Source organism: Ambystoma mexicanum, chromosome 4q (assembly GCF_040938575.1).
Source record: "Ambystoma mexicanum isolate Mex_15411 chromosome 4q, UKY_AmexF1_1, whole genome shotgun sequence".
NCBI lineage: Eukaryota > Metazoa > Chordata > Amphibia > Caudata > Ambystomatidae > Ambystoma > Ambystoma mexicanum.
In genome coordinates this window covers 12,425,183-12,444,782 of record NC_090928.1, presented here as the reverse complement: position 1 = coordinate 12,444,782, position 19,600 = coordinate 12,425,183, and positions in this window count along the sequence as shown.

Here is a 19,600-nt window from a genome sequence, read left to right as displayed (position 1 = left end):
AACATGAAATGTGATATCTAACTCTTTCCCCTTCCAAACCTGAGAGCCGTCCTATAACATGAGATGTGATATCCAACTCCTTCCCATTCCAACCTGAGACCCTTCCTATAGCATGAGATGTGATATCTCAATGCCTCTAATACCAAACCTGAGATCCTTCCTCTAACATGAAATGTGATATCCAACTCCTTCCCTTTCCAAACCTGAGAGCCTATCTATAGCATGAGATGTGATATCCAAGTCCTTCCCATTCCAATCCTTAGGCCCTTCCTACAGCATGCAATATGATATCTCAATGATTCTAATAACAAACCTGAGACCCGTCCTATAACATGAGATGTGTTAAGACGGATTTCTGAACTCTGTCCTGGTGGCGCAGAAGTTCAGAAGGCCAACCTAATTACTTGGAACAGGGTAACCTCTGGACGAGCCAGACCAATCAAGGTAGCGATCGCGGCGGTCAAGACTAGGTCTCAAGAGGGGTGAGGGTGACTGAAAGCCCGCAATGAGCACACAAAACAAGATCACTTACAAACTACTCCAAACAGGTGTTATATAAAAAATATATACACGTTTATTTTAAGGCCTTTAAAACAATGACCGTAGCGAGAAAATCACAATATCACAATATTAAAGCAACACATACCATATCAACACAATATATATACAAATACGACAGTCGCAAGCGGTATATGCATGAAATGTGTAGTCCACCTGAAAGGGAAGGAAAACAGGCAGTGCGATACAATGCTTTAGACTCAGTTCGCCTTCAGAGACACCTAACTAGATGGAAGTCCGAGCCCTGCGAAGAGTGGAGCCTTGTGCTCAAAGTACCTGCACGCGCTGGTGCCAACGGGCAAAAGGAGAAGCTCTTCGAAGGAAGTCAGGCAGTTCAGTTTAGTGCATACAGAAGAAGAACAAGTTCCGCGACTCAAGCGCAGCCTCCACAGTGGGCAGAAGCAGAGCGCGAGTACGGACAAACGGGTGCTGTTTTACACAGCGGGGAAAGCAATGGACTCCTGCAGGACGGCGACCAGATCCTAGCTATACTACTCACCGGTCCCCGATGCAAGCAGACCCAGGCTTCTCCGCGTCAGTTTCAGCAGCTGGCAGGTTCAGAAGAGCAGGGAACGCCTCGTCGTCGTGTTGAGTAAAAAGACGTCCCAATCGAAGAAACCTGCACAGTTTTGTCACCACAGCAGGGCAACGGAGCGGCCGTGTGTATCTGAGCCAAATGTACACTACTCACTTCCGACCTGGGAACGCCAAGTGTACGAAGCGTGTGAGAGTGACAAGGACTCGAAATACTACACAACCTGGTGGCGGTTACAGAGCAAGGCTCCCGGGTAAGCTGGTCAGTCAACTGGATGGCCCAGAGACGCTTCCGAAGGCTTACTGGCAGGAGATGGTGAAGATGCCGAGAATAGCTGTTCCCGCTATTCCAAGGGTCGAAGTACCAGTACAGGCCTTCTGGTTCGATCAAAGGTGAAAAGGGTTTCACAAGGCGACAGCAGTGCAGAGGAGGAGTCCTTCAGCGGGTCACCAGCGATTCCTCGGTCCAGCCTCTTGGTTGCAGGATACTTGGCTCCTGTATTCCTTCGTTCGTGAGAACTCAGGAGATCGACATGGTAGTGGTGTTTCCAGCCCCCTCTTATCCACGGTTCCCTTCGCACCAAAACGGAGGGGACCCAATGGGAGATCCGCTCATCAACACTCACACCATTCATGGACCAATCACGGACCACGGTGGTCCCAGGCATTCACACTACCCTAGACTCTCTGGCACCCAGGATGTGTATTGGGACCAGACATCCCAGCCCACACCCTGGAGGCACACACAAGACATGTAGAAGCCCGCGAAAGCATCTGTGTTTCGCGGGAAAGTACATGCCCAAATAAGGAAGGCCCCGGGTCGGCTCGACCTGGGGAAGTTGAAGGGAGCAAGACGGTCAGCGGACAGGACAAAGGAGCCTCGTGGTCTGGCCATTTTGGGAGCCAGGCCACCATTTTGGGTTAAGCGCAGAAAACGCGCTTAGAACGCCAAAAGGAGCTCAAAATACAAAGAAACGATCGCTGCCACCATTCCCGTCCCTGAATCACTTGCACCGATCAAATACAATCCTAAACGAGTATCTAGGGCCTGTAGAAGGCTAGAGACCCAAGAGAGCTGTAACTTAGCTTACAGTGCCCTCTTGTGTCATGTTGCACTAAAGCCGCAACATGATAAAAGAAACTACGGGAAACAGCGTTCCCCGGTACTGACTGTCTTAAGGGCATGTCAGTTTCCCCGTAAGAAAGGAGCGAAAGCCCAGAGGAGTGCGGCAGAAGGCTGCACTTCTCTGGCAAAATCAAGAACAAGGTGAAAAACAACAGCAAAAAGTTTAGGGGTTGCCACATGGAAGGAAAATTACCTACAATTACGAAATCTTTCCTAACACTCGCCCCTCCCAGACTATGGACAGGGGGAACTAATCCACCCCTGGATGAGTCTCTTGTTCAGGTCGGTTAAACATTCTGGACAACCCATCAGCATTGCTATGTTGGACACCTGGCCTATGCTCAATAGTGAAGTCGAAGCCTTGTAGACTTATGGACCACCTAAGCAACTTTGGATTCTCCCCCTTCATGTTCATTAGCCACTTTAACGGCTTATGGTCAGTTTGCACAGTGAAGTGGGTCCCATAGAGGTAGGGCCTCAGCTTCCTTAGGGCCCACACAACAGAGAAACATTCTTTCTCTACCGTGGACCATCTGAGCTCTCTGTCCTTAAGCTGGCGACTAATAAAACCGATAGGGTGTTCCTTACCCTTCTCATCTACTTGTGATAGTACAGCTCCTATCCCAGTGTCAGAGGCGTCCGTCTGCACGATAAAAGGTCTTTGATAATCAGGGGCCCTGAGGACAGGGGCCTGGCACAAGGAGTCTTTTAAGCCATTGAAGGCCTTCTCACATTCGTCGGTCCAAGTTACCTTCTTGGGTTTCTTCGGAGTTGTGAGGGCAGTCAGAGGGGCAGCTATGGTGCCATAGTCTGCCACAAAATTGCGGTAATACCCCGTGAGTCCTAAGAAGGCTCTCACTTGGGTTTGCGTAGTGGGGGTAGGCCAGTCTTGTACTGCTTGTACTTTACTGGGTAGAGGCTGTATCCTCCCTCCACCTACTTCATGTCCAAGGTAAACCACTGAGCTTTGTCCAATCTGGCATTTACTAGCCTTTATGGTCAAGTGGGCTTTCTGAAGAGCCTGGAGCACAATCCCGAGGTGTTTCACATGGTCTTCCCAGGTGGCACTGAAAACTGCTATATCGTCCAGATATGCAAGACAGAATTCGTCCAACCCATTCAACACATGATTCACAAGCCTCTGGAAAGTGGCAGGTGCATTCTTCAACCCGAACGGCATTACCCGGAATTGGTAAAGGCCGTCTGGAGTAGAAAATGCCGTCTTCTCCTTGGCATGTTCTGCTAAAGCTATTTGCCAATAGCCAGCAGTGAGATCAAACGTGCTGAGGTACTTGGAGGCACCCAAAGTATCCACCAGCTCATCTGTTCGAGGCAAGGGGTGTGCATCTGTCTTGGTGACAGCATTCAGAGCCCTGTAATCCACGCAGAACCTCAATTCAGAAGTGCCTGCCTTTGGAACCAAAACCACAGGGCTGGACCAAGGACTACTAGAGGGTTCAATCACCCCAAGGTCTAACATCTTGTTGACCTCGGTCTTAATATAAGACCGTACTTTGTCTGACATCCTGTATCCCCTACTTTTGGTAGGTACACTGTCTCCTGTGTCAATGTTATGTTTGCACCAAGGTGTCAAACCAGGCGACTGTGAAAACAGGGGGGAAAACTGCCTAAGCAAACTTTTCACCTCAGCCTGCTGATCAGAAGTCAGGTGAGGGGCCACTCGGACACCCTCGAAGGAGCTATCTGAAGGACCGCTTTGGAACAGGTCGGGGAGAGGTTCAGACTCCTCTTCCTCAACGTCTGAAGCCAGTAGCAGTGCTGCGATTTCGACTCCTAGGACGAAAGCCTTCAGCCTATTCACGTGAAACACTTTTGGAGCCTGTCCAGGCCTTCCAAGGTCCACTAAATAGTTAACCTCACCCAGGGGCTCCACCACTGTGTAAGGGCCTGACCATTTGTCCTGTAAAGCTCGAGGCCTTATGGGATTCATGATCAGGACTTGCTGACCAGGTGTAAAGTTGATGAGGGAAGCTTTCTGGTCGTACCAATGTTTCACCAGCGCTTGTCCTGCCTTCAATTTATCACTAGCCAAGCCCATCAGAAGTACCATCCGTTTTCTGAGCCCTAGCACATAATCAACTACGTTGGTAGTAACAGGGGGAGTGGGCATCTCCCATCCCTCTTTGACGATGGCTAAGGGTCCCCGTACGGGATGACCGAACAGAAGTTCGAAGGGGCTGAAGCCAACACCCTCCTGTGGTACCTCTCGGTAGGCAAACAGTAAGCATGGTAAAAGAAGATCCCATTTTCTTCTCTGAGGCTCCTCCAGAGCCCCAATCATGCTCTTTAACGTTCTGTTGAAGCGTTCCACCAGACCATTGGTCTGGGGGTGCTATGCAGAAGAGAACTTGTAGGTGACCCCACATTCTTTCCACATAGCCTGCATATACTTCGACATAAAGTTGCTGCCACGATCCGACACAACTTCTTTAGGGAAGCCAACCCTAGTAAATATGCCGAGTAAAGCTTTTGCAACTGACTTGGCAGTTACAGTTTTTAATGGGATGGCCTCAGGATACCTGGTTGCATGGTCGACCAGCACCAGGATAAACCTATTGCCCGAGGATGTTTGCGGGTCAAGGGGACCAACGATGTCGATCCCTACCCTTTCAAATGGTACCCCCACAACTGGGAGCGGTACCAACGGAGCTTGGATTGTCGCGCCAACCTTACCAGACAACTGGCAGGAGGCACAACTCCTGCAGTGACTTTCTACTTGCACCCCCATCTTGGGCCAGTAGAAGTGCATGGATAACCTTTGCTTGGTCCTCTTCATACCAAGGTGACCAGCAAGGGGAACTTCATGTGCCAACTGCAGGAGGAAGGGCCTAACAGCAAGGGGAACCACCAACCTCCTATGGTCTCCTTCTGTAGACTCTGTGGGCTCACTATACAGGAGTCCACCTTCCCAATAAATCCTATGCGTCCCAGGAGGTTCACCCTCAAGCTGGGAGCAGGCCTGTCTCCTTAGGCCTTCCAGAGATGGGCACTCACGTTGGCCTTTACTGAATTCGTCCCTATCAGGACCTCCTTCAACTAACAAGTCTTTTAGTTCAGTATGATCGTTGGGGTCGAATACTTCAGGCATCGCCACCTCCTCGTCAGGCCCGGGCGATTGACCAACTTCCTCCACCGCAGTGGTAGGCGAGCTCGGGGGAATATTCTCTTTCCCTCGTCGTGACTTGTTGACTCCTTTCGCCTTGGGTTTCCCCTTCGGCTGGGGCGGCGTATTGGACTTGGCCAATGCTGCCCGTGCTTGAGACCGTGTGTAGGGTCTTTCGGCAGTGTCTCCTACGAGCCCTAAAGCTCTGAGATCACCTAACAAGACCTTTCCCGGGACGTTTCTCTGAATGCTCACTGGAATCCTGACTGCTGTACCATTTAAAATAAGATTTACAGGTATTACTGGAAACATACGGAGGGGGCCGTCAGCCAACTTAGTGGGCATCAGAGTAGCTCTGGCAACTTCCTCTGAGTCTACCAAGGTAGAATCCACTACAGTGCGACTGCACCCACTATCCCTAAGAGCTGGAGTATCTACTCCATTGATCAGCACACTGTCTTTAAAGTAGTGCTTGGTATTATCTGGAATCCTAGCATAAGCCTCTGCGACTTTAGGCTCCCAGGAACCCAGGGACACTAAAACTACCTCAGCCTCTATCCCGCTGGGAAATGAGTCTGAGGAGAAGGATGCTCCTGTAATCTCTTCTTCCTCGTAGGAGGAGAAGGCCAGATTAGCGGAGTGGACCCCCAAAGGTTTAACCTTACAACGGGGATCCCCCTTCACGTGGTCAGTTGCTCCACAAGCAAAACAAGATCCATTGGGTCTGTTTACATAGGGAGGCTTATTGTAACCAGAGTTTTGTTTCGGAGGCTGACCTCCACTTCCCTGTGAGTTCTTTTGTGCCTTACCCTTGTTTTTCTTTTTGTGGCCTTTATGGGAAGAAGATTTAGCAGATTCTCCACCCTCCATATCTTTGGACTTTTTCCCTTCCTCCTGCTTACCAGGATGAGTTTTGTCCTCATGGGACACTCGATGTGACACCCATAAGTCTGCTGCAATGGCCAGCTTCTTAGGATCTATCTCCTTCGAATCGGCCAAATGCTGCTTAAGCTCCGGGGAAGAAGAAGCAAAAATGTGTTCCAGCATGACAAGATTTATCATGCCTTCGAAGGTAGAAACCTTATAACCTTCGACCCAGCCAGTTAAGTTTTTCAAGGATTCAGTGACATAAGATACCCAAGTACCACCTTCCTTTTTCTTATACTCTCTGAAACGTTTCAAATATTGGGCCGGAGTCTTCCCAAACTTTAAAATGAGAGTTTGCTTTAACATTGCGAAATCAGCTCGCTCAGCCTTCGACATTTCCATAATGGCACTACAGCCAGAATGGGGCAGTCTGCTGAGTAACCAGACAATCTTATCAGCATTGTCAACTTGTTGAACTTCGCATGCATACTCAAACGCATTCAGCCAGTCCATAATGTCATTCCTTTCTTCATACACACTGAGCAGATCTTTCGGAAACCGTGGATGAGAGGAGGCCCCAGACCCATGTCCAGGACCCTTGGACCCATTTGCAACCTGAAGCTTGGCCAGTTCCAACTGGTGATCCCTGTCTTTTTGTTTTTCTGCCTGTTCGATTTTTAGTTTGGCTATGCTGAATTCAAGCTCCTGCTGCCTAAACCGCAGCTCTTGCTTCTTGAATTCAAGCATAGCCTCCCCATCAGCACTGGCAGAGGAAACATTAGACATCTCGTCCTCCCTGTCCTCGTGGTCGCGATGGATCAGTGCGGCGGCAGAACCGTCGGTTCTACCAGTGAGAGCAGCCCCACCACCTTCCGCACTGTCCTCAGAAGTTATAGCGTCAAGCTGCGCTTCTTGCCACGCCACGATTCTTTGGATCATTTCCAATTTCGTGCCTTGAGAGGAAACACCTCTCTCCGCACACATCTTCTTCAATGTTTCTGATTTGGAAGCATTTAAAGTTAACAAGGTATTTGTTTCCATACTGTTAGATAGGACTATGGCCTTTTTAAAGTTATACTACAACAATTCACTATGTGTCCTGGTTGGAATAACCTGAAATGCCTTAGTTCGTGCGCAACACTGGATACCTTCAGTCGTATCCCACCGCTGTACACCAATTTGTTAAGACGGATTTCTGAACTCTGTCCTGGTGGCGCAGAAGTTCAGAAGGCCAACCTAATTACTTGGAACAGGGTAACCTCTGGACGAGCCAGACCAATCAAGGTAGCGATCGCGGCGGTCAAGACTAGGTCTCAAGAGGGGTGAGGGTGACTGAAAGCCCGCAATGAGCACACAAAACAAGATCACTTACAAACTACTCCAAACAGGTGTTATATAAAAAATATATACACGTTTATTTTAAGGCCTTTAAAACAATGACCGTAGCGAGAAAATCACAATATCACAATATTAAAGCAACACATACCATATCAACACAATATATATACAAATACGACAGTCGCAAGCGGTATATGCATGAAATGTGTAGTCCACCTGAAAGGGAAGGAAAACAGGCAGTGCGATACAATGCTTTAGACTCAGTTCGCCTTCAGAGACACCTAACTAGATGGAAGTCCGAGCCCTGCGAAGAGTGGAGCCTTGTGCTCAAAGTACCTGCACGCGCTGGTGCCAACGGGCAAAAGGAGAAGCTCTTCGAAGGAAGTCAGGCAGTTCAGTTTAGTGCATACAGAAGAAGAACAAGTTCCGCGACTCAAGCGCAGCCTCCACAGTGGGCAGAAGCAGAGCGCGAGTACGGACAAACGGGTGCTGTTTTACACAGCGGGGAAAGCAATGGACTCCTGCAGGACGGCGACCAGATCCTAGCTATACTACTCACCGGTCCCCGATGCAAGCAGACCCAGGCTTCTCCGCGTCAGTTTCAGCAGCTGGCAGGTTCAGAAGAGCAGGGAACGCCTCGTCGTCGTGTTGAGTAAAAAGACGTCCCAATCGAAGAAACCTGCACAGTTTTGTCACCACAGCAGGGCAACGGAGCGGCCGTGTGTATCTGAGCCAAATGTACACTACTCACTTCCGACCTGGGAACGCCAAGTGTACGAAGCGTGTGAGAGTGACAAGGACTCGAAATACTACACAACCTGGCGGCGGTTACAGAGCAAGGCTCCCGGGTAAGCTGGTCAGTCAACTGGATGGCCCAGAGACGCTTCCGAAGGCTTACTGGCAGGAGATGGTGAAGATGCCGAGAATAGCTGTTCCCGCTATTCCAAGGGTCGAAGTACCAGTACAGGCCTTCTGGTTCGATCAAAGGTGAAAAGGGTTTCACAAGGCGACAGCAGTGCAGAGGAGGAGTCCTTCAGCGGGTCACCAGCGATTCCTCGGTCCAGCCTCTTGGTTGCAGGATACTTGGCTCCTGTATTCCTTCGTTCGTGAGAACTCTCGAGATCGACATGGTAGTGGTGTTTCCAGCCCCCTCTTATCCACGGTTCGCTTCGCGCCAAAACGGAGGGGACCCAATGGGAGATCCGCTCATCAACACTCACACCATTCGTGGACCAATCACGGACCACGGTGGTCCCAGGCATTCACACTACCCTAGACTCTCTGGCACCCAGGATGTGTATTGGGACCAGACATCCCAGCCCACACCCTGGAGGCACACACAAGACATGTAGAAGCCCGCGAAAGCATCTGTGTTTCGCGGGAAAGTACATGCCCAAATAAGGAAGGCCCCGGGTCGGCTCGACCTGGGGAAGTTGAAGGGAGCAAGACGGTCAGCGGACAGGACAAAGGAGCCTCGTGGTCTGGCCATTTTGGGAGCCAGGCCACCATTTTGGGTTAAGCGCAGAAAACGCGCTTAGAACGCCAAAAGGAGCTCAAAATACAAAGAAACGATTGCTGTCACCATTCCCGTCCCTGAATCACTTGCACCGATCAAATACAATCCTAAACGAGTATCTAGGGCCTGTAGAAGGCTAGAGACCCAAGAGAGCTGTAACTTAGCTTACAGTGCCCTCTTGTGTCATGTTGCACTAAAGCCGCAACATGATAAAAGAAACTACGGGAAACAGCGTTCCCCGGTACTGACTGTCTTAAGGGCATGTCAGTTTCCCCGTAAGAAAGGAGCGAAAGCCCAGAGGAGTGCGGCAGAAGGCTGCACTTCTCTGGCAAAGTCAAGAACAAGGTGAAAAACAACAGCAAAAAGTTTAGGGGTTGCCACATGGAAGGAAAATTACCTACAATTACGAAATCTTTCCTAACAAGATGTGATATCCAACTCCTTCCCATTCCAATCCTGAGACCCTTCTGATAGCATGAGATGTGATATCTCAATGCCTCTAATACCAAACCTGAGATCCTACCTCTAACATGAAATGTGATATCCAACTCTCTCCCCTTCCAAACCTGAGAGCCTTCCTATAGCATGAGATGTGATATCCAAGTCCTTCCCATTCCAATCCTGAGACCCTTCCTATAACATGAGATGTGATATCCAACTCCTTCCCATTCCAACCTGAGACCCTTCCTATAGCATGAGATGGGATATCCAACTCCTTCCAAATCCAATCCTGATACCCTTCCGATAGCATGAGATGTGATATCCCAATGCTTCTACCAAACCTGAGACCCATACTATGGCATGAGATGTGATATCAAACTCCTTCCCATTCCAATCCTGAGACCCTTCCTATAGCTTGAGATGTGATATCCAACTCCTTCCCATTCCAATTATGAGACCCTTCCTATACCATGAGACTTGATATCTCAATGCTTCTAATACCAAACCTGAGACCCTTCCTATAACATGAGATGGGAATATCCAACTCCTTACCATTCCAATCCTGAGAACCTTCCGATAGCAGAGATGTGATATCTCAATGCTTATACCAAATCTGAGATCCTTCCTATAACATGAGATGTGATATCCAACTCCTTCCCATTCCAATACTGAGACACTTCCTATAGCATGAGATGTGATATCTCACTGCTTATACCAAACCTGAGACCCTTCCTATAGCATGAGATGTGATATCCAACTCCTTCCCATTCCAATCCTGAGACCCTTCCTATAGCATGAGATGTGATATCTCAATGCTTCTTATATCAAACTTGAGACCCTCCCTATAGCATGAGATGTGATATCCAAGTCCTTCCCATTCCAATCCTGAGACACTTCCTATAGCATGAGATGTGATATCTCAATGCTTCTAATACCAAACCTGAGACCCTTCCTACGGCATGAGATGTCATATACAACTCCTTCCCATTCCAATCCTGAGACCCTTCCTATAGCATGAGATGTGATATCTCAATGCTTCTACCAAACCTGAGACCCTTCCTTTAGCATGAGATGTGATATCCAACTCCTTCCCATTCCCATCCTGAGACCCTTCCTATAGCATGAGATGTGATATCTCAATACTTCTAATACCAAACCTGAGATCCTTCCGATAACATGAGATGTGATATCCAAATCCTTCCCCTTCCAAACCTGAGACCCTCCCTTTAGCATGAGATGTGATATCCAACTCCTTCCCATTCCAATCCTGAGACCCTTCTGATAGCATGAGATGTGATATCTCAATGTTTCTAATACCAAACCTGAGATCCTTCTGATAGCATGAGATGTGATATCTCAATGCTTCTAATACCAAACCTGAGATCCTTCCTATAACATGAGATGTGATATCCAAATCCTTCCCCTTCCAAACCTGAGACCCTCCCTTTAGCATGAGATGTGATATCCAACTCCTTCCCATTCCAATCCTGAGACCCTTCTGATAGCATGAGATGTGATATCTCAATGCCTCTAATACCAAACCTGAGATCCTACCTCTAACATGAAATGTGATATCCAACTCTTTCCCCTTCCAAACCTGAGAGCCTTCCTATAACATGAGATGTGATATCCAACTCCTTCCCATTCCAACCTGAGACCCTTCCTATAGCATGAGATGTGATATCTCAATGCCTCTAATACCAAACCTGAGATCCTTCCTGTAACATGAAATGTGATATCCAACTCCTTCCCTTTCCAAACCTGAGAGCCTATCTATAGCATGAGATGTGATATCCAAGTCCTTCCCATTCCAATCCTTAGACACTTCCGATAGCAGAGATGTGATATCTCAATGCTTATACCAAACCTGAGACCCTTCCTATAACATGAGATGTGATATCCAACTCATTCCCGTTCCAAACCTGAGACCCTTCCTTTAGCATGAGAAGTGATATCCAGCTCCTTCCCATTCCAATACTGAGACACTTCCGATAGCATGAGATGTGATATCTCATTGCTTCTAATATCAAAACTGAGACCAACAAAAATGATATGTGATATCTAAGTCCTTCCCATTCCAATCCTGAGACCCTTCCTATAGCATGAGATGTGATATCTCAATGCTTCTAATATCAAACTTGAGACCCTCCCTATAGCATGAGATGTGATATCCAAGTCCTTCCCATTCCAATCCTGAGACACTTCCTATAGCATGAGATGTGATATCTCAATGCTTATACCAAACCTGAGACCCTTCCTACGGCATGAGATGTCATATACAACTCCTTCCCATTCCAATCCTGAGACCCTTCCTATAGCATGAGATGTGATATCTCAATGCTTATACCAAACCTGAGACCCTTCCTATAGCATGAGATGTGATATCCAACTCCTTCCCATTCCAATCCTGAGACCCTTCCTATAGCATGAGATGTGATGTCTCAATGCTTCTAATACCAAACCTGAGATCCTTCCTATAACATGAGATGTGATATCCAACTCCTTCCATTCCAATCCTGAGACCCTTCCTATAGCATGAGATTTGATATCTCAATGCTTATACCAAACCTGAGACCCTTCCTATAGCATGAGATGTGATATCCAACTCCTTCCCGTTCCAAACCTGAGACCCTTCCTTTAGCATGAGATGTGATATCTAGCTCCTTCCCATTCCAATACTGAGACACTTCCGATAGCATGAGATGTGATATCTCAATGCTTCTAATATCAAAACTGAGACCAACAAAAATGATATGTGATATCTAAGTCCTTCCCATTCCAATCCTGAGACCCTCCCTATAGCATGAGATGTGATATCCAAGTCCTTCCCATTCCAAACCTGAGACCCTTCCTATAGCATGAGATGTGATATCTCAATGCTTCTAATACCAAACCTGAGACCCTTCCTATAACATGAGATGGGAATATCCAACTCCTTACCATTCTAATCCTGAGACCCTTCCGATAGCAGAGATGTGATATCTCAATGCTTATACCAAACCTGAGATCCTTCCTATAACATGAGATGTGATATCCAACTCCTTCCCATTCCAATACTGAGACACTTCCTATAGCATGAGATGCGATATCTCACTGCTTATACCAAACCTGAGGCCCTTCCTATAGCATGAGATGTGATATCCAACTCCTTCCCATTCCAATCCTGAGACCCTTCCTATAGCATGAGATGTGATATCTCAATGCTTCTAATATCAAACTTGAGACCCTCCCTATAGCATGAGATGTGATATCCAAGTCCTTCCCATTCCAATCCTGAGACACTTCCTATAGCATGAGATGTGATATCTCAATGCTTCTAATACCAAACCTGAGACTCTTCCTATAACATGAGATGGGATATCCAACTCCTTCCCATTCCAATCCTGAGACCCTTCCGATAGCAGAGATGTGATATCTCAATGCTTATACCAAACCTGAGACCCTTCCTACGGCATGAGATGTCATATACAACTCCTTCCCATTCCAATCCTGAGACCCTTCCTATAGCATGAGATGTGATATCTCAATGCTTATACCAAACCTGAGACCCTTCCTATAGCATGAGATGTGATATCCAACTCCTTCCCATTCCAATCCTGAGACCCTTCCTATAGCATGAGATGTGATGTCTCAATGCTTCTAATACCAAACCTGAGATCCTTCCTATAACATGAGATGTGATATCCAACTCCTTCCATTCCAATCCTGAGACCCTTCCTATAGCATGAGATTTGATATCTCAATGCTTATACCAAACCTGAGACCCTTCCTATAGCATGAGATGTGATACCCAAGTCCTTCCCATTCCAATCCTTAGACCCTTCCTACAGCATGCAATATGATATCTCAATGATTCTAATAACAATCCTGAGACCCGTCCTATAACGTGAGATGGGATATCCAATTCCTTCCCATTCCAATCCTGAGACACTTCCGATAGCAGAGATGTGATATCTCAATGCTTATACCAAACCTGAGACCCTTCCTATAACATGAGATCGGATATCCAACTCCTTCCCGTTCCAAACCTGAGACCCTTCCTTTAGCATGAGATGTGATATCCAGCTCCTTCCCATTCCAATCCTGAGACACTTCCGATAGCATGAGATGTGATATCTCAATGCTTCTAATATCAAAACTGAAACCCTCCCTATAGCATGATATGTGATATCTAAGTCCTTCCCATTCCAATCCTAAGACCCTTCCTATAGCATGAGATGTGATATCTCAATGCTTCTACCAAACCTGAGACCCTTCCTTTAGCATGAGATGTGATATCCAACTCCTTCCCATTCCAATCCTGAGACCCTTCCTATAGCATGAGATGTGATATCTCAATACTTCTAATACCAAACCTGAGATCCTTCCGATAACATGAGATGTGATATCCAAATCCTTCCCCTTCCAAACCTGAGACCCTCCCTTTAGCATGAGATGTGATATCCAACTCCTTCCCATTCCAATCCTGAGACCCTTCTGATAGCATGAGATGTGATATCTCAATGTTTCTAATACCAAACCTGAGATCCTTCCGATAGCATGAGATGTGATATCTCAATGCTTCTAATACCAAACCTGAGATCCTTCCTATAACATGAGATGTGATATCCAAATCGTTCCCCTTCCAAACCTGAGACCCTCCCTTTAGCATGAGATGTGATATCCAACTCCTTCCCATTCCAATCCTGAGACCCTTCTGATAGCATGAGATGTGATATCTCAATGCCTCTAATACCAAACCTGAGATCCTACCTCTAACATGAAATGTGATATCCAACTCTTTCCCCTTCCAAACCTGAGAGCCTTCCTATAACATGAGATGTGATATCCAACTCCTTCCCATTCCAACCTGAGACCCTTCCTATAACATGAGATGTGATATCTCAATGCCTCTAATACCAAACCTGAGATCCTTCCTCTAACATGAAATGTGATATCCAACTTCTTCCCTTTCCAAACCTGAGAGCCTATCTATAGCATGAGATGTGATATCCAAGTCCTTCCCATTCCAATCCTTAGACACTTCCTACAGCATGCAATATGATATCTCAATGATTCTAATAACAAACCTGAGACCCGTCCTATAACATGAGATGGGATATCCAACTCCTTCCCATTCCAATCCTGAGACACTTCCGATAGCAGAGATGTGATATCTCAATGCATATACCAAACCTGAGACGCTTCCTATAACATGAGATGTGATATCCAACTCCTTCCCGTTCCAAACCTGAGACCCTTCCTTTAGCATGTGATGTGATATCCAGTTCCTTCCCATTCCAATACTGAGACACTTCCGATAGCATGAGATGTGATATCTCAATGCTTCTAATACCAAACCTGAGACCCTTCCGATAGCATGAGATGTGATATCTCAATGCTTCAAAAACCAAACATGAGAACCATCCTATAACATGAGATGTGAAATCCAAATCCTTCCCTTCCCAAACCTGAGACTCTTCCTATAGCATGAGATGTGATATCTCAATGCTTCTAATATCAAACTTGAGACCCTCCCTATAGCATGAGATGTGATATCCAAGTCCTTCCCATTCCAATCCTGAGACACTTCCTATAGCATGAGATGTGATATCTCAATGCTTCTAATACCAAACCTGAGACTCTTCCTATAACATGAGATGGGATATCCAACTCCTTCCCATTCCAATCCTGAGACTCTTCTGATAGCAGAGATGTGATATCTCAATGCTTATACCAAACCTGAGACCCTTCCTACGGCATGAGATGTCATATACAACTCCTTCCCATTCCAATCCTGAGACCCTTCCTATAGCATGAGATGTGATATCTCAATGCTTATACCAAACCTGAGACCCTTCCTATAGCATGAGATGTGATATCCAACTCCTTCCCATTCCAATCCTGAGACCCTTCCTATAGCATGAGATGTGATGTCTCAATGCTTCTAATACCAAACCTGAGATCCTTCCTATAACATGAATGTGATATCCAACTCCTTCCATTCCAATCCTGAGACCCTTCCTATAGCATGAGATTTGATATCTCAATGCTTATACCAAACCTGAGACCCTTCCTATAGCATGAGATGTGATATCCAAGTCTTTCCCATTCCAATCCTTAGACCCTTCCTACAGCATGCAATATGATATCTCAATGATCCTAATAACAATCCTGAGACCCGTCCTATAACATGAGATGGGATATCCAATTCCTTCCCATTCCAATCCTGAGACACTTCCGATAGCAGAGATGTGATATCTCAATGCTTATACCAAACCTGAGACCCTTCCTATAACATGAGATCGGATATCCAACTCCTTCCCGTTCCAAACCTGAGACCCTTCCTTTAGCATGAGGTGTAATATCCAGCTCCTTCCCATTCCAATCCTGAGACACTTCCGATAGCATGAGATGTGATATCTCAATGCTTCTAATATCAAAACTGAAACCCTCCCTATAGCATGAGATGTGATATCCAAATCCTTCCCATTCCAATCCTGAGACCCTTCCTATAGCATGAGATGTGATATCTCAATGCTTCTAATACCAAACCTGAGACCCTTCCTATAACATGAGATTGGAACATCCAACTCCTTCCCATTCCAATCCTGAGACCCTTCCGATAGCAGAGATGTGATATCTCAATTCTTATACCAAACCTGAGATCCTTCCTATAACATGAGATGTGATATCCAACTCCTTCCCATTCCAATCCTGAGACACTTCCTATAGCATGAGATGTGATATCTCACTGCTTATACCAAACCTGAGACCCTTCCTATAGCATGAGATGTGATATCCAACTCCTTCCCATTCCAATCCTGAGACCCTTCCTATAGCATGAGATGTGATATCTCAATGCTTCTAATATCAAACTTGAGAGCCTCCCTATAGCATGAGATGTGATATCCAAGTCCTTCCCATTCCAATCCTGAGAAACTTCCTATAGCATGAGATGTGATATCTCAATGCTTCTAATACCAAACCTGAGACTCTTCCTATAACATGAGATGGGATATTCACCTCCTTCCCATTCCAATCCTGAGACCCTTCCGATAGCAGAGATGTTATATCTCAATGCTTATACCAAACCTGAGACCCTTCCTACGGCATGAGATGTCATATACAACTCCTTCTCATTCCAATCCTGAGACCCTTCCTATAGCATGAGATGTGATATCTCAATGCTTATACCAAACCTGAGACCCTTCCTATAGCATGAGATGTGATATCCAACTCCTTCCCATTCCAATCCTGTGACCCTTCCTATAGCATGAGATGTGATATCTCAATGCTTATACCAAACCTGAGACCCTTCCTACGGCATGAGATGTCATATACAACTCCTTCCGATTCCAATCCTGAGACCCTTCCTATAGCATGAGATGTGATATCTCAATGCTTATACCAAACCTGAGACCCTTCCTATAACATGAGATCGGATATCCAACTCCTTCCCGTTCCAAACCTGAGACCCTTCCTTTGGCATGAGGTGTAATATCCAGCTCCTTCCCATTCCAATCCTGAGACACTTCCGATAGCATGAGATGTGATATCTCAATGCTTCTAATATCAAAACTGAAACCCTCCCTATAGCATGAGATGTGATATCCAAGTCCTTCCCATTCCAATCCTGAGACCCTTCCTATAGCATGAGATGTGATATCTCAATGCTTCTAATACCAAACCTGAGACCCTTCCTATAACATGAGATTGGAATATCCAACTCCTTCCCATTCCAATCCTGAGACCCTTCCGATAGCAGAGATGTGATATCTCAATTCTTATACCAAACCTGAGATCCTTCCTATAACATGAGATGTGATATCCAACTCCTTCCCATTCCAATCCTGAGACACTTCCTATAGCATGAGATGTGATATCTCACTGCTTATACCAAACCTGAGACCCTTCCTATAGCATGAGATGTGATATCCAACTCCTTCCCATTCCAATCCTGAGACCCTTCCTATAGCATAAGATGTGATATCTCAATGCTTCTAATATCAAACTTGAGAGCCTCCCTATAGCATGAGATGTGATATCCAACTCCTTCTCATTCCAATCCTGAGACCCTTCCTATAGCATGAGATGTGATATCTCAATGCTTATACCAAACCTGAGACCCTTCCTATAGCATGAGATGTGATATCCAACTCCTTCCCATTCCAATCCTGAGACCCTTCCTATAGCATGAGATGTGATATCTCAATGCTTATACCAAACCTGAGACCCTTCCTACGGCATGAGATGTCATATACAACTCCTTCCGATTCCAATCCTGAGACCCTTCCTATAGCATGAGATGTGATATCTCAATGCTTATACCAAACCTGAGACCCTTCCTACAGCATGAGATGTGATATCCAACTCCTTCCCATTCCAATCCTGAGACCCTTCCTATAGCATGAGATGTGATATCTCAATGCTTATACCAAACCTGAGACCCTTCCTATAACATGAGATGGGATATCCAACTCCTTCCCATTCCAATCCTGAGACACTTCCGATAGCAGAGATGTGATATCTCAATGCTTATACCAGACCTTAGACCCTTCCTATAACATGAGATCGGATATCCAACTCCTTCCCGTTCCAAACCTGAGACCCTTCCTTTAGCATGAGATGTGATATCCAGCTCCTTCCCATTCCAATCCTGAGACACTTCCGATAGCATGAGATGTGATATCTCATTGCTTCTAATATCAAAACTGAAACCCTCCCTATAGCATGATATGTGATATCTAAGTCCTTCCCATTCCAATCCTGAGACCCTTCCTATAGCATGAGATGTGATATCTCAATGCTTCTACCAAACATGAGACCCTTCCTTTTGCATGAGATGTGATATCCAACTCCTTCCCATTCCAATCCTGAGACCCTTCCTATAGCATGAGATGTGATATCTCAATACTTCTAATACCAAACCTGAGAACCTTCCGATAACATGAGATGTGATGTCCAAATCCTTCCCCTTCCAAACCTGAGACCCTCCCTTTAGCATGAGATGTGATATCCAACTCATTCCCATTCGAATCCTGAGACCCTTCTGATAGCATGAGATGTGATATCTCAATGCTTCTAATACCAAACCTGAGATCCTTCCGATAGCATGAGATGTGATATCTCAATGCTTCTAATACCAAACCTGAGATCCTTCCTATAACATGAGATGTGATATCCAAATCCTTCCCCTTCCAATTCTGAGACCCTCCCTTTAACATGAGATGTGATATCCAACTCCTTCCCATTCCAATCCTGAGACCCTTCTGATAGCATGAGATGTGATATCTCAATGCCTCTAATACCAAACCTGAGATCCTACCTCTAACATGAAATGTGATATCCAACTCTTTCCCCTTCCAAACCTGAGAGCCTTCCTATAGCATGAGATGTGATATCCAACTCCATCCCATTCCAACCTGAGACCCTTCCTATAGCATGAGATGTGATATCTCAATGCTTCTAATACCAAACCTGAGACCCTTCCTATAACATGAGATTGGAACATCCAACTCCTTCCCATTCCAATCCTGAGACCCTTCCGATAGCAGAGATGTGATATCTCAATTCTTATACCAAACCTGAGATCCTTCCTATAACATGAGATGTGATATCCAACTCCTTCCCATTCCAATCCTGAGACACTTCCTATAGCATGAGATGTGATATCTCACTGCTTATACCAAACCTGAGACCCTTCCTATAGCATGAGATGTGATATCCAACTCCTTCCCATTCCAATCCTGAGACCCTTCCTATAGCATGAGATGTGATATCTCAATGCTTCCAATATCAAACTTGAGAGCCTCCCTATAGCATGAGATGTGATATCCAAGTCCTTCCCATTCCAATCCTGAGAAACTTCCTATAGCATGAGATGTGATATCTCAATGCTTCTAATACCAAACCTGAGACTCTTCCTATAACATGAGATGGGATATTCACCTCCTTCCCATTCCAATCCTGAGACCCTTCCGATAGCAGAGATGTTATATCTCAATGCTTATACCAAACCTGAGACCCTTCCTACGGCATGAGATGTCATATACAACTCCTTCTCATTCCAATCCTGAGACCCTTCCTATAGCATGAGATGTGATATCTCAATGCT